This window comes from Rhincodon typus, chromosome 6 (assembly GCF_021869965.1).
Source record: "Rhincodon typus isolate 14 chromosome 6, sRhiTyp1.1, whole genome shotgun sequence".
NCBI lineage: Eukaryota > Metazoa > Chordata > Chondrichthyes > Orectolobiformes > Rhincodontidae > Rhincodon > Rhincodon typus.
This window is the reverse complement of record NC_063337.1, coordinates 51,376,711-51,389,829: the sequence shown is the minus strand read 5'-3', so window position 1 is coordinate 51,389,829 and position 13,119 is coordinate 51,376,711. Positions and strand designations below refer to the sequence as shown.

The following is a 13,119-nucleotide window of genomic DNA, read 5'->3' as shown; positions in this document are numbered from 1 at the left end:
CAGGATGAAGTGCTGAAAGCAGAGGTACAAAAGGCAGAGATATTTGCAACTGAAGCACTCTTTATCACAGCCAACTCAGATGGATTGGAAATGTAGTACATATATCTGATTGATAAACTCCCTAAGGTGGTCAGGTATTCACAACTTAAACTTGGACACCATCTGCAAGACAGGCTCTGACAAAGATTAAGGCCTCCTAATCTAAGAAACGTGGTATGTCCACGTTTCATGACTGAAATGAAGTGCACAACAAAGAACCATCAGGGGAGCAATCTCAAGGACTGGCATTATTTCTTTCAAAACAAGAACACAGCCAACCACGAACAAAGGACAATCTAGAGAGAAACTGGCCACTCCCAACAAAAATCTTTGACTACATATTGGAAAGTGACGTAGATCTGAAATCAGCCTCCATAGCCACATCACAACAGATGACCTGACATATGTAAGGAAAAGCCATCTTTAACAGAAAACCGATGAATATATTAAAAAAATCAATTGTCTTGATGCCATGAGATGTTGCCCAAGCACTCTGTTCTGACTCAGTGTTGAATCCATTGGTAGACTGTATTCACAATTTACAGAGAGCAGAAAGGTATGATTGAATCAGAAATTCTTTAAGTTGCTCATAAAACAACACGACCATTTTCAGTACAAATACTTCAGTCAATTCAACAATAATGGTGAAATTAAAAGTTAACACCTCCATAGTGAAAATTATATTTTACAACAATTATGATGGAAAACAGTATGATTTCAACTACAATTTTAAGACAAATCATTTTGGGATGTTTGATCAACACAAAAAGTAAAATGTTCTTGAAACTGACAGCTGACTTCAATTAATGATATAAACCATGGTCTACATGGTCATTACCAGAGCTTTGAAGTAGCATATAGGCTTTTCAAACTGCGGTCATAAGCCTAAATTGTTGGATTGAGAGCTCTGAGGCAGCAATGGCAGCCATGGAGCTCCAAACAAGGAAACCACTATAAGACAGCTTTAAATCCTGGCATCTTTTTTCAAACTGTGGACATGTGCTAAATGAATCAGGTCTTACATAACACCATAAAACTTCATCACAACACTGCCTATTCCACAACCTGAGCTCTTTCAGGTCCCCGTCCAGTCTTGTGCATCACAACAATTTTCCAGCCCATTGGGAAAATGTTTCAGAGCCCCTGGATAAAATAAAACAACATCAGGGAATGACTCAACAGGGCACTATTTTTAAAAAAAGTTGTGTATTTTCTGAAAACAACACCGGTCAGGCAAATGAGTTTACAAGTTATGAACAAGTCTTACTTTCAAAAATTTAAGTTGTTCGTTTTAAGTGCTTTGTGTGGACCTGTCAAAAAATGATTAACAGCAGGTGAGAGTCCCTGGAATGAGATCAATCATAATTGATCAGAAATCAATAAGGATGGGAAAGTAGGGGTGTAAATTTACAAAACTCATTAAAAAAGACTGTGTTGCTAACGCCCAATCACCTCTGGGGATGTCAGCAGAAACCTGGAAAGAATTTTGACTGCAAAAATGAAAGGACAAAAGAGTAACTGGGAAAGAATGGGACCCCTTAAAGATTAGCGAGGCCGCCTGTGCATAGAACTGAAGGAGATGGGTAAGATAGTAAATGAGTATTTTGCATCAGTGTTTACCATAGAGAAAGATATGAAAGCTAGAGAACTTGGGGAAATAAATAGTGATCTCTTGAAAAGCATCCATTGTACAGAGGAGGTGAAGCTGGACGTTTTAAAACGCATAAAAGTTGATACATTCCCAAGACCAGATCAGGTGTACCCTAAATCTTTGTGGGAAGCTAGAGAAGTGATTGCTGGTCCCCTTGCTGAGATATTTGTATTATCGATAGCCACGGGTGCGGTGCCGGACGACTGGAGTTTGGTTAACATAGTGTCGTTATTTAAGAAAGGTGCTAAGAAAAAGCCAGGGAATTATAGACCAGTGAGCCTGACATCAATGGTGCGCAAGTTGTTGCAGGAGATTCTGAGGGACAGATTTAACATGTATCTGGATGGTCAGAATGGCTTTGTTCGTGGGAAATCATGCCTCAGTAACTTCTGAGAGTTTTTTTGAAGTGCTGAAGAGGATTGATGAATGCAGAGCAGCGGACATTGTCTCTATGGACTTTAATAAGGTATTTGACAAGGTTCCGCACGGTAGACTGGTTAATGAGGTTAGGTCATGTGGAATACAGGGAGAACTAGCCATTGGGTACAAAACTGGCTCAAAGGTAGGAGACAGAGGGTGGTGATGGAGGGTTGCTTTTCAGACTGGAGACCTGTGACATGCTGTGTGCTGCAAGGATCGGTGGTAGGTCCACTGCCTTTTGTCATTTATACAAATGATTTAGATGTGAATAATAGATGTGGTTAGTAACTTATACGACTTCAAAATTGGTGGTGTGGTGGACAGTGAAGAAGGTTACTTCAGTGTCCAACAGGACCTTGATCAGATGGGTGAATAGGCAGATGGAGTTTAATCTAAATAGATGAGAGATGCTACATTTTAGTAGGGCAAATCAGGGCAGGACTTGTACACTTAATGGTAAGGTTCTGGGGAGTATTGCTGAACAAACAGACCTTGGAGTGCAGGTTCATACTTCCTTGAAAGTGGTGTCACAGGGAGACAGGATAGCGAAGGTGGTGTTTGGTATGCTTGCCTTTATCGGTCAGTGCATTGAGTGTAGGGGTTGGGAGGTCATGTTGTGGTTGTACAGGACGTTGGTTAGGACCACTTTTGGAATACTTAATTCAACTCTGGTTAACCTGCTATAGGAAAGAGGTTGTTAAACATGAAAGGGTTCAGAAAAGATTGCCAGGGTTTGAGCTAGGGATGCTGAATAGGCTGGGACTATTGTCCCTGGAGCTTTGGCAGCTGAGATGTGACTTTATAGAAGTTTACATAATCATGACGGGCATGGAAAGGGTGTTTAGTGAAAGTCTTTCCCATAGGCTAGGGAGAATCCAAAACTGGAGGGCACAAGTTTAACATGACAGAGGAAAGGCTTAAGAGGGACCTAAGGGGCAACTTTTTCATGCAGAGGGTGGTGCATGTATGGAATGAACTGCCAAAGGAAGTGGTGGAGGCTGATACAACTACAACATTTAAAGGGCATCTGGATGGGTATATGAATAGAAAATGTTTACAGGGATATTGACCAAATGCTGGCAAATAGGACTAGATTAATTTAGGGTATTCTGGTCAGCACAGACAAGTTGGACCGAAAGGTTGGTTTCCATGCTGTATATCTGTATGACTCTATGTAAGCCAAAACAAAAAGCAAGGAAGCCTAGTTAGATGTAAGCAAATACGTACACAAGGAACCTGTCAGTAACAAATTAAGATGGAGAACAGAAGCACACAGTTAGAGCAATTTGTTTGATTAGTTCAGTAATATACAAAGGATAAATCCTTTAGGAAGATAAACAGATGATCAGGAATTAAAACGTCAGCTCCAGACAGATTCCCATTGTAAGGGAGACCAAAAACCACCTACCCAACACAGAAAAAAAGTCACAAAAACACAGGAGACTGAATGAAATCTAAGAATAATATTGTGAAAGCTAGCAGGTAGCAGCAGTAAACCGTGCTAAATGCACTGTGGCCCACTGTGTTACAGTCATCAGCAAGTATCAAAGTGATGGGCGAGATACATGTAGTAATTGCAATCCTACAGTAAACGCAGACCTCAGCCAGGTCTTAACTGAGAGATCATCTCTGAAGAATAAGAGGGTGATGGCTATTCAATAAGGGTAACTAAACATGAAGGGTCTAGGCCCGAAACGTCAGCCTTCTTGCTCTTCTGATGCTGCTTGGCCTGCTGTGTTCATCCAGCTCTACACCTTGTTATCTATGAATGAGTGTCTGTTTTGTTGTGGTACACAAACTATAACAGCTAATATCACAATTCAAAAACATGACAACAGAATGAATTAATGGTATTAGCTTGCTTTGATCATCGTTTACTGAGTTATTCTATAACATCAAGATCAGAAATGTGCGGTCTGCGTACAAAATTGCTCAGGCCAGCTTTTAGCATTACAAAATTTAGTAAGAGTCATCAATTGGAAGGCTACGTGCAATTCTAAAGAACGGTAATCTACAATATTGATTCCAGTATTGACAGAACTTCAATATATTTTCATACTCTAAGTCATTATGACTTCACGCCTCTAAATAAAGGGTTACTAAAACATGATTTTAAAATGATCGCTGGTTTAATTGTAGGTTCGGGCGCCACTCATCATTTGCTTTTGCGCTAATTTGAAGACAACAAAATATTCATCGAAGCAGACTAGTTAGATTCGTAGCCGTTTTGCAAATATAACAAAAATAGCGTAAAAATTAACTTAGCCAGCCAGTGCCATTCTGCATTAACACATTTTGGGAGTTGCAATGAATCTGCAGAACTTTGTGTCAAGGTGAAACCACAATTAAAAGAGGATTTGCAAAAGAAAACGTAAACGGACGGGGGCCTTTACAGCAGGTCTGCAAGAATTCTGGCACTCACTCCCGAGCAGATGATAAAGCGAAGAGAATCCACACAGCTGCCGGCCCCTGAACTGGGGAGAGGGGAGTTAGTTAACGCCAGCTCGAAAATATGGCCCTCGATCTAACCTCCAAACGCCGCGTCGAACAGTACGGAGAAATAACTGGGGCGAGGGAAAAAAATCAGAAAAGTTTAAACTTAGAATCCAGTGCATGAAGCCAGCCCTGAGGTCAGGAGCTACCAGCGAACCGACGACTGGGCTCAGTTTTATCCGCAATCAGAGCTGCTAATGTCCGCAGCAGCGGAGACTCCTTGACTTCAGTCTCAGCTCCAACGGCACAGGTGATAGCGCGAGCGCACTACCACATCCAGAAGGTTCCGCCCATCGGCAGCCAATCAGAGAGAACGAACGGTGCAGCAACGCCCACTCACCCTCGGAGCGCCAGTCAATTCAGGGATACGCCCACAAACGGACCATCACCCAATCAGCGATGAGGCAGGCAAAACCCGCATTGTCCGCACCCCGTAGCGCATAAACAAGATACAGAGAGAAAACCACGTGTTGTCAGGCTGGAGTGCAGCTCTGTTCCATTAGACGCTAGCCCCAATTTCATATAGCACTGCTCGCACTTGACTCAAGACTCATCGCACGCCATCCTCTGTGCTGTCAGTCCCTTCTCAACTCATACATACATCAAACAACAACTGAAACATCGTGTGCAGCCTTGAGTCTCGTTATTTAAGGAAGAATGTTCTTGCTGCAGAAGGGGTGCAAGGTTTCCGGGACTGACACCTGGGATGCCAGGACTGACATATGAGGAGAGGTTGAATTGGTTAGAATTATATTAGCTAGAGATCATTAGAAAAGGAGGGGGGATCTCACAGAAGCATATAAAATCCTAACAGGACTAGACAGGGTAGATGGAGCAGGGATGTTTGGGGTGGGGTGCAGAACCATGGGTCACAGTCTAAACATGGGGATAAACCATTTAGGACTGAATGAGGAAAAGTTTCTTCACCCTCAGAGTGGTATGTATGTGGAATTTGTTACCACAGAAAGCAGGCCAACCCTGTATGATCTCAACAAGGAGTTGGGTATAGTACTTGGAGCTAAAGGGACCAAATGATATTTGGTGGCAAAGCAGGAACAGGCTTGTTGGACATTCAACAATGATCATAATGAATGGCAAAACAGGCTTGAAGGGCCAAATGGCCTAATTCTGCTCCAATTTTCTATGTTTCTGTTTTAAATGTGGTAACAACTTCCACATCCCCGTCCCTCTCTCTATGTAAAACAATTTCCCATTAACTCTCTATTTTGTGAGTCAGGTGCTGTTCTATTTGTCTCTAAGAGACCCAAATCCACCTCATTTGACAGCCCCTCACCCACATTAAAACACACTTTCAAGCTATTTAGCCTAAATTCATGGCTTTTGAAATTGTCATCTGTGCTTTTGTTATCGCTGAACTTGGATGTTCCACCACACTATTGGTTAGACAGGTAAATGCAAGAGAAATGCCATGAGCAATGGAGTACATAAGACCATAAAACATAAGAGCAGAACTGGGCCATTTAGCCCACTGAGACTGCTCCACCATTAAATGAAATTATGGTTGTTCTGGTAATCCTCAACTTCACTGTACTGCCTTCAAAGCGAGGCGTATGTGAACCCCTACCTAGTTCTTTATCCCTGCATCACCTTTAAACCTACTATACCATTTTATACGTTTATACTGCATAACTTCAATCTTCTCTGCATTAAATATCATTACCATTCATCTACCAAAATCAAGACTGATCACATCATTCTGAGGTCTGCTGCTATCTTCCTGTTTACTAATTTTTGGGGGGATTTTTATCATCCTTAACTTTTCAGATTGGACCCTGCTCCCACATTCAGGTTTTTAATGTATATCAAGAAGTACAGCGATCCTAATGCTGTTATTTGGGGGATGCCACTATATGCTTCCCTCTAGTCTCTAAACAACTTTTTTTAACTCTAGTTATAGTGGCAATATTTCATTAAGTGAAACTCCTCCTTCTATACCTCTCTTTAGGCTTTCTCTCGTTAATTTCTTGATCTGCTTATTTGCATGCCAATTAACACACGCGTTGGATATTAATCTGGAGCTTAATGTTCTTAAATTCTTCTTTTTAAATTTAGCTTTTGACTGCTGAATCTTCCTCAGTGGGACATAATCCATATTCTTTTCAATATTAGATAACAAGGTGTAGAGCTGGATGAGGCCAAGCAGCATCAGAGGAGCAGGAAGGCTGACGTTTCAGGCCTAGACCCTTCTTGAGAAATGGGGGAGGGGAAGGGGGTTCTGAAATAAATAGGGAGAGAGGGGGAGGCGGATAGAAAATGGATAGAGGAGAAGATAGGTGGAGAGGAGACAGACAGATCAAAGAGGCGGGGATGGAGCCAGTAGAGGTGATGAAGGGTCTAGGCCCGAAACGTCAGCCTTACTGCTCCTATGATGCTGCTTGGCCTGCTGTGTTCATCCAGCTCTGCACCTTGTTGTCCCAGTAGAGGTGAGTGTAGGTGGGGAGGTAGGGAGGAGATAGGTCAGTCCAGGGAGGACGGACAGGTCAAGAGGGCGGGATGAGGTTAGTAGGTAGGAGATGGCGGTGGGGCTTGAAATGGGAGGAGGGGATAAGTGGGAGGAAAGACAGGTTAGGGAGGGGGGTCAAGCTGGGCTGGTTTTGGGATGCGGTAAGGGGAGGGGAGATTTTGAAGCTTGTGAAGTCCACATTGATACCATTGCGCTGCAGGGTTCCCAAGCGGAATATGAGTTGCTGTTCCTGCAACCTTCGGGTAGCATCTTTGTGGCACTGCAGAAGGCCCAGGATGGACATGTCGTCTGAGGAATGGGAGGGGGAGTTGAAATGGTTTGCGACTGGGAGGTGCAGTTGTTTAGTGCGAACCGAGTGTAGGTGTTCTGCAAAGCGGTCTCCAAGCCTCCGCTTGGTTTCCCCGATGTACAAGAGGCCACAACGGGAACAGCGGATGCAGTATACCACATTAGCAGATGTGCAGGTGAACATCTGCTTGATGTGGAAAGTCTTCTTGGGGCCTGGGATGGGGGTGAGGGGAGGTGTAGGGGCAGGTGTAGCACTTCCTGCGGTTGCAGGGAAAAGTGCTGGGTGTGGTGGGGCTGGAGGGGAGTGTGGAGCGGACAAGGGAGTCACGGAGAGAGTGGTCCCTCCGGAAAGCAGATAAGGGTGGGGAGGGAAAAATGTCTTTGGTGGTGGGGTCGGATTGCAGATGGCAGAAGTGTCGGAGGATGATGCGTTAGATCCGGAGGTTGGTAGGGTGGTACGTGAGGACGAGGGGGATTCTGTTTTGGTTGTTATTGCGGGGAGGGGGTGTGAGGGATGAGTTGCGGGAAATGTGGGAGACACGGTCGAGGGCGTTCTCGACCACTGAGGGGGGGAAGTTGCGGTCCTTGAAAAACGAGGACATCTGAGATGTGTGGGAGTGGAATGCCTCATCCTGGGAGCAGATGCGGCAAAGGCGAAGGAATTGTGAATAGGGGATGGCATTTTTGCAGGAAGGTGGGTGGGAGGAGGTGTATTCTAGGTAGCTGTGGGAGTCAGTGGGCTTGAAATGGATATCGGTTTCTAGGTGGTTGCCAGAGATGGAGACAGAGAGGTCCAGGAAGGAGAGAGAGGTATTAGAGATGGTTCAGGTGAACTTATGGTTGGGGTGGAAGGCGTTGGTGAAGTGGATGAACTGTTCGAGCTCCTCGTGGGAGCACAAGGCAGCGCCGATACAGTCATCATTGTAACGGAGGAAGAGGTGGGGTTTAGGGCCAGTGTAGGTACGGAAGAGGGATTGTTCCACGTAACCTACAAAGAGGCAGGCATAGCTTGGGCCCATGTGGGTACCCATGGCCACCCCCTTTGTCTGTAGGAAGTGGGAGGAATTGAAAGAGAAGTTGTTGAGGGTGAGGACGAGTTCGGCTAAGCGGATGAGTGTGTCAGTGGAGGCGGACTGGTCAGGCCTGCGGGACAGAAAGAAGCGGAGGGCCTTTAGGCCATCTGTATGGGGAATGCAGGTGTATAGGGACTGGACGTCCATGGTAAAGGTGAGGTGTTGGGGACCGGGGAATTGGAAGTTCTGGAGGAGGTGGAGGGTGTGGGTGGTGTCACGGACGTAGGTAGGGAGTTCCTGGACCAAGGGGGAGAAAATGGAGTCGAGATAGGTGGAGATAAGTTTGGTGGGGCAGGAGCAGGCGGAGACAATGGGTCGACCAGGGCAGTCAGGTTTGTGGATTTTGGGAAGGAGATAGAAGCGGGCGGTGCGGGGTTGGGGAACGATGAGGTTGGAGGCTGTGGGTGGGAGGTCACCTGACATGATGAGGTTGTGGATGGTTTGGGAGATGATGATTTGGTGGTCGGGGGTGGGGTCATGATCAAGGGGGCGGTAGGAGGAGGTTTCGGAGAGTTGGCGCCTGGCCTCAGCGATGTTTTCAATATTGTTTTTGTAACATGGACCATGAAAATGGATCTTTCCTTTCAACATACTTCACTCATCTAACTCAGCAGAACTTGGCTTCACACTAGCAAGGTTCAAGGCGTGGGAAAATTCAGACACCACTATTACTATCCCTGGGTATGTCCTAACCCACCAGCAGTATTAAGCCACTAGAAGTGTTGGAAGTGTGGTACATGGTGAAAAGGGAGTTGTCCTGAGTGTCCACACCATTGACTTTGGACCACATAATACTGATGGTAACAGGTCAACAGAATGCAAGGAAACTTCCTGCTGATTACCACCTCCTGCACCAGCCAGCTGATGAATGAGTCTATGTTGAAAATAAAATGGAAGAAGCATTGATAGTAGCAAGGGTGCAGGATGTCCTCTGCATCAGATATTTCACCATCATTGAACAGATACTGAACTGGACTAGCCATATAAATATTGTGGCTACAAGAGCCAGTGCATTTATTTGGCATAGGATTTTTGAAAAAGAGATTCTGCTTTTAGCTTTCATTTTCTTTCAGCAATAGAGTGGTGAACAAAAAGAAAAGTTCTGCTTTATATTATAAAGAAGCCCCGAATGACAGTTCTTGACTTTACCTTCAACTGGTGGACTCATATAATATTTATTCTCTGATTGGGGCTGTTAATCTGGTCCAATCAGGAACCCATGGCTGGCAGATAAGAACAGGAGTGTCAGACATCCTGTTCACTCTGATAGCTGGATCAGTGTCAAGAATTCTCCACGTGTAAATAAAGGGTGACTTGGTGACAGGATACCGGTCTCTGTGGAGTTATTTCAGTGGGACAAGTAAAGCAACCTCCTGAAGAAATTTGCTCACAATAGTCATCTTTGAGTTGAGTTAAGCATTTAAGGTCACAGAGGCAGAGAGATGTGCAGACCCTTTGGTCCAATTTGTCCATTCTGACCAAATATCCTAAATTAATCTAGTCCCATTTGCCAGCATTTGATCCATATCCCTCTAAACCCCAACTATTCAAATACCCATCTGGATGCCTTTTAAATGTTGTAATTGTACCAGCCTCCACCACTTCCTCCGGCATTTCTTTCCATTTATGCACCATCCTTTGCGTGAAAAAGTTAGCCCTTAGGTCCCTTTAAATCTTTCCACTCTCACCTTAAAACTGTAGCCTCTAGTTTTGGACTCCCCTACCTTGGGGGAAAGACGTTGACTATTCACCCTTTCCATATGCCTCATGATTTTATAAACCTCTATAAGCTCACCCCTCAGCCTCTGACACTCCAGGGAAAATTGCCTAGCCTATTCAGCCTCTCTCTATAGCTCAAACCCTCCAACACTGGCAGCATCCTTGTAAATCTTTTCTGAACCCTTTCAAGTTTCACAACATCGTTCCTATAGCAGGGAGACCAGAACTGCATGCAGTATTCCAAAAGTGACCTAACCAATATCTTGTACAGTCGCAACATGACCTCTCAATTCCTATAGTCAATGCACTGACCCAGAAAGGCAAGTGTACCAAATGCCTTCTTCACTATCCTGTCTCCCCGTGAGTCCACTTTCAAGGAAGTATGAACCTGCAGTCCAAGGTCTCTTTGTTTGGCAATACTCTCCAGGATCTTACCATTAAGGTGTATAAGTCCTGCCCTGATTTGCCCTACCAAAATGTAGCACCTCACATTTATCTAGATTAAACTCCATCTGCCTATTGGCCCATCTAGTCAAGGTCCCATTGTACTCTGACGTAACCTTCTTTGCTGTCCGCTACATCACCAATTTTGGTGTCATTCACAAATTTACTAGCCATACTGCTTATATTCACATCCAAATCATTTATATTATTGACAAAAGGCAGTGGACCCAACACCGATCCTTGTAGCACACCGTTGGTCACAGCCCTCCAGTCCAAAAACCAACCCTCCACCACCACCACCATCTTCTGTCTCTTACTTTTGAGAAAATTTTGTACTCAAGTAGCTAGTTCTCCCTGTATTCCATGTGATTTAACCTTGTTAACCAGTCTTCTGTGCAGAACCTTGTTGAACACCTTACTGTAGTCCATATAGACAATGTCCACCACTGTGCCTTCATCAATCCTCTTGGTCACTTCTTCAAAAAACTCAATCAAGTTAGTGCGACACGATTTCCCATGCACAATGCCATGTTTGCTATCCTTAAACTGTCTTTGCCTTTCTAAATACATGTAAATCCTTTCCCTCAGAGTTCCCTCCAACAACGTGCCCACCACAGATGTCACATTCACAAGTCTATAGTTCCCTGGCTGTTCCTTACCACCTTTCTTAATTCTGGCATCATGCTATTATTTGGGAAGCTTGACTAATTTGATCCTGCCGTCAAAGACTAGGCCCAATATGATGGAAGAAGGCATTATTTTTTTCCAGCCAAATTGCATTGGGACAGAGAAAAAGCAATGAGTAATTCACCTGACAGCTTGTGGACCTGTAGCTTTTTTGGTTATTAGTGCATAACTTTCTGTGAGACACTAGATACTAAAATCTTCCAAAAGTTTCTGGACTTAGTTAAGGAATATTATGACCCCAAGCCTCCTGTATTTCTGAGACACTATCAGTTTTATTCGGCAATTTGAGAACTAGGGGAATCTGTTTGGGATTTTTGACTAGGTTAGGATGACTGGCAGAAGCATGTGACTTTGGTTCAATCCCTGATGAGATGTTGAGGCACCGTTTGGTATGTGGGATTAATGATGTAACCATGCAAAAGCGCCTATTAGCTGAAGCCCAGCTGAACTTCAAACAGGCACTACAACTGGCTTTATCATTGTCGAATGCGGCAAATAGAGCATATGAGTTGAAGGGTATTCTGATGGAAGTGGACACCCTCACCAGTCCAACTGAGCTTGGGGAAACACCACTTGAATGAAGGCAATTGCATAGCCTAAGTCAGGGCATATCCTGAACAGAGGGACTGTTGGTCAGCCCACAGCAAAACCCCAAAACAAAGCCAAGCTTCATCCAAACGGTTAAAAGTTTCTTTAGGATCTGATCCAGCAAGCCATTCTAGTTGCTGCTGGTATGTGGACTTGAGACTGCAAGAATCCCACTGAACCCAAACTGAGTAAGAGAACTCATAGGACAGTATCCAGGAGAATGCATATCCTGGAAAGTCCATCTATATCTGGTTTGGAACAATTAATTTGCTTACAAAAATCTTCATGTTTGAATAGTTTTGTTGTGCAGTTTTACACCCACATCCACATCCACATCCATCTGGGCAAAACTGAAACAGCTGGTGGTGATGGGGGAAACCAAAGGGCCATCACAACCAGAATTGAAATCTTTACGGACCCAACAAGACCAGATCACAGTAGAAGACGGCATATTATTATGGGGAGCAAGAGTTATTGTCCTGAGCAAAGGTCTCCACCAGATATTAGCTGAACTCCACCAGAGTCATCCATGGTTTCCAAAGTGAAAACGTCAGTGAGAAGTTATGTCTGGAGGCTAGGATTGAATGCAGACATAGCCGTATTGGTGGGGCAGTAGCCAGAGTGCCAATAGGGACAAAAATTACCACTAGCATCTACTCCACATTCCTGGGAATGGCTTAAATCCTGGACTCAGTTACATGTCGACTATGTAGGTCCTCTCGTGGGCTCAATGTTATTAGTCCTTGTGGGCACCCAGTCCAAGTGGCTGGACATGCAGAGAGTTCATTCATCAAACATGGGGATGACAATAGCAAAACTGTGTGCATCTTTTGCAATATACGGACTCCCGGTAGTGTTGGTCAGAGATAATGTTCCATCATTTACCAACAGGGAATTTGTGTATTTCGTAAAGTCGAATGGTATTCGACATATAAGGACAGCTTCATACCATCCATCATCCAATAGTCTGGAAGAAAGAGCAGTCCAAACTTTGAAGGCAGGCTTAAAGAAACAGCCTACAACTTCACTAGATACCAAACTAGTCCAGTTCCTATTTGATTACAAGACCACCCCTCATGCAACCACAGGGATAGCTTCAGCAGAGTTGCTAATGAGGAGAAGACCGCATCAGGTTAAATCTGATCTTCCCAGACCTGGGGGGGCTGGTGAAATGGCATCAGGAATGCCAATGCTGGACATAAGACTCCGCTAAGCAAGAGAGACAGTTTACT

The 13,119-nt window shown here is 44.3% G+C and overlaps 1 protein-coding gene across 4 annotated transcripts in view; it reads right to left on the bottom strand.

Annotated features, from left to right (window-relative positions):
- Positions 1-4,880, bottom strand: part of LOC109925367 (ubiquitin carboxyl-terminal hydrolase 35-like) — a 92,068-nt gene extending 87,188 nt beyond the window's left edge. For 2 of the 4 annotated variants that reach the window (XM_048598012.1, XM_048598015.1), the window contains exon 1: positions 4,533-4,879. The gene's annotated coding sequence lies outside the window, so the exon portion shown is untranslated. Of the gene's footprint in view, positions 1-4,532 lie in introns of all 4 variants that reach the window. The other 2 variants (XM_048598016.1, XM_048598014.1) reach the window with 2 other exon arrangements.
- Positions 4,881-13,119: the final 8,239 nt, after the last annotated feature.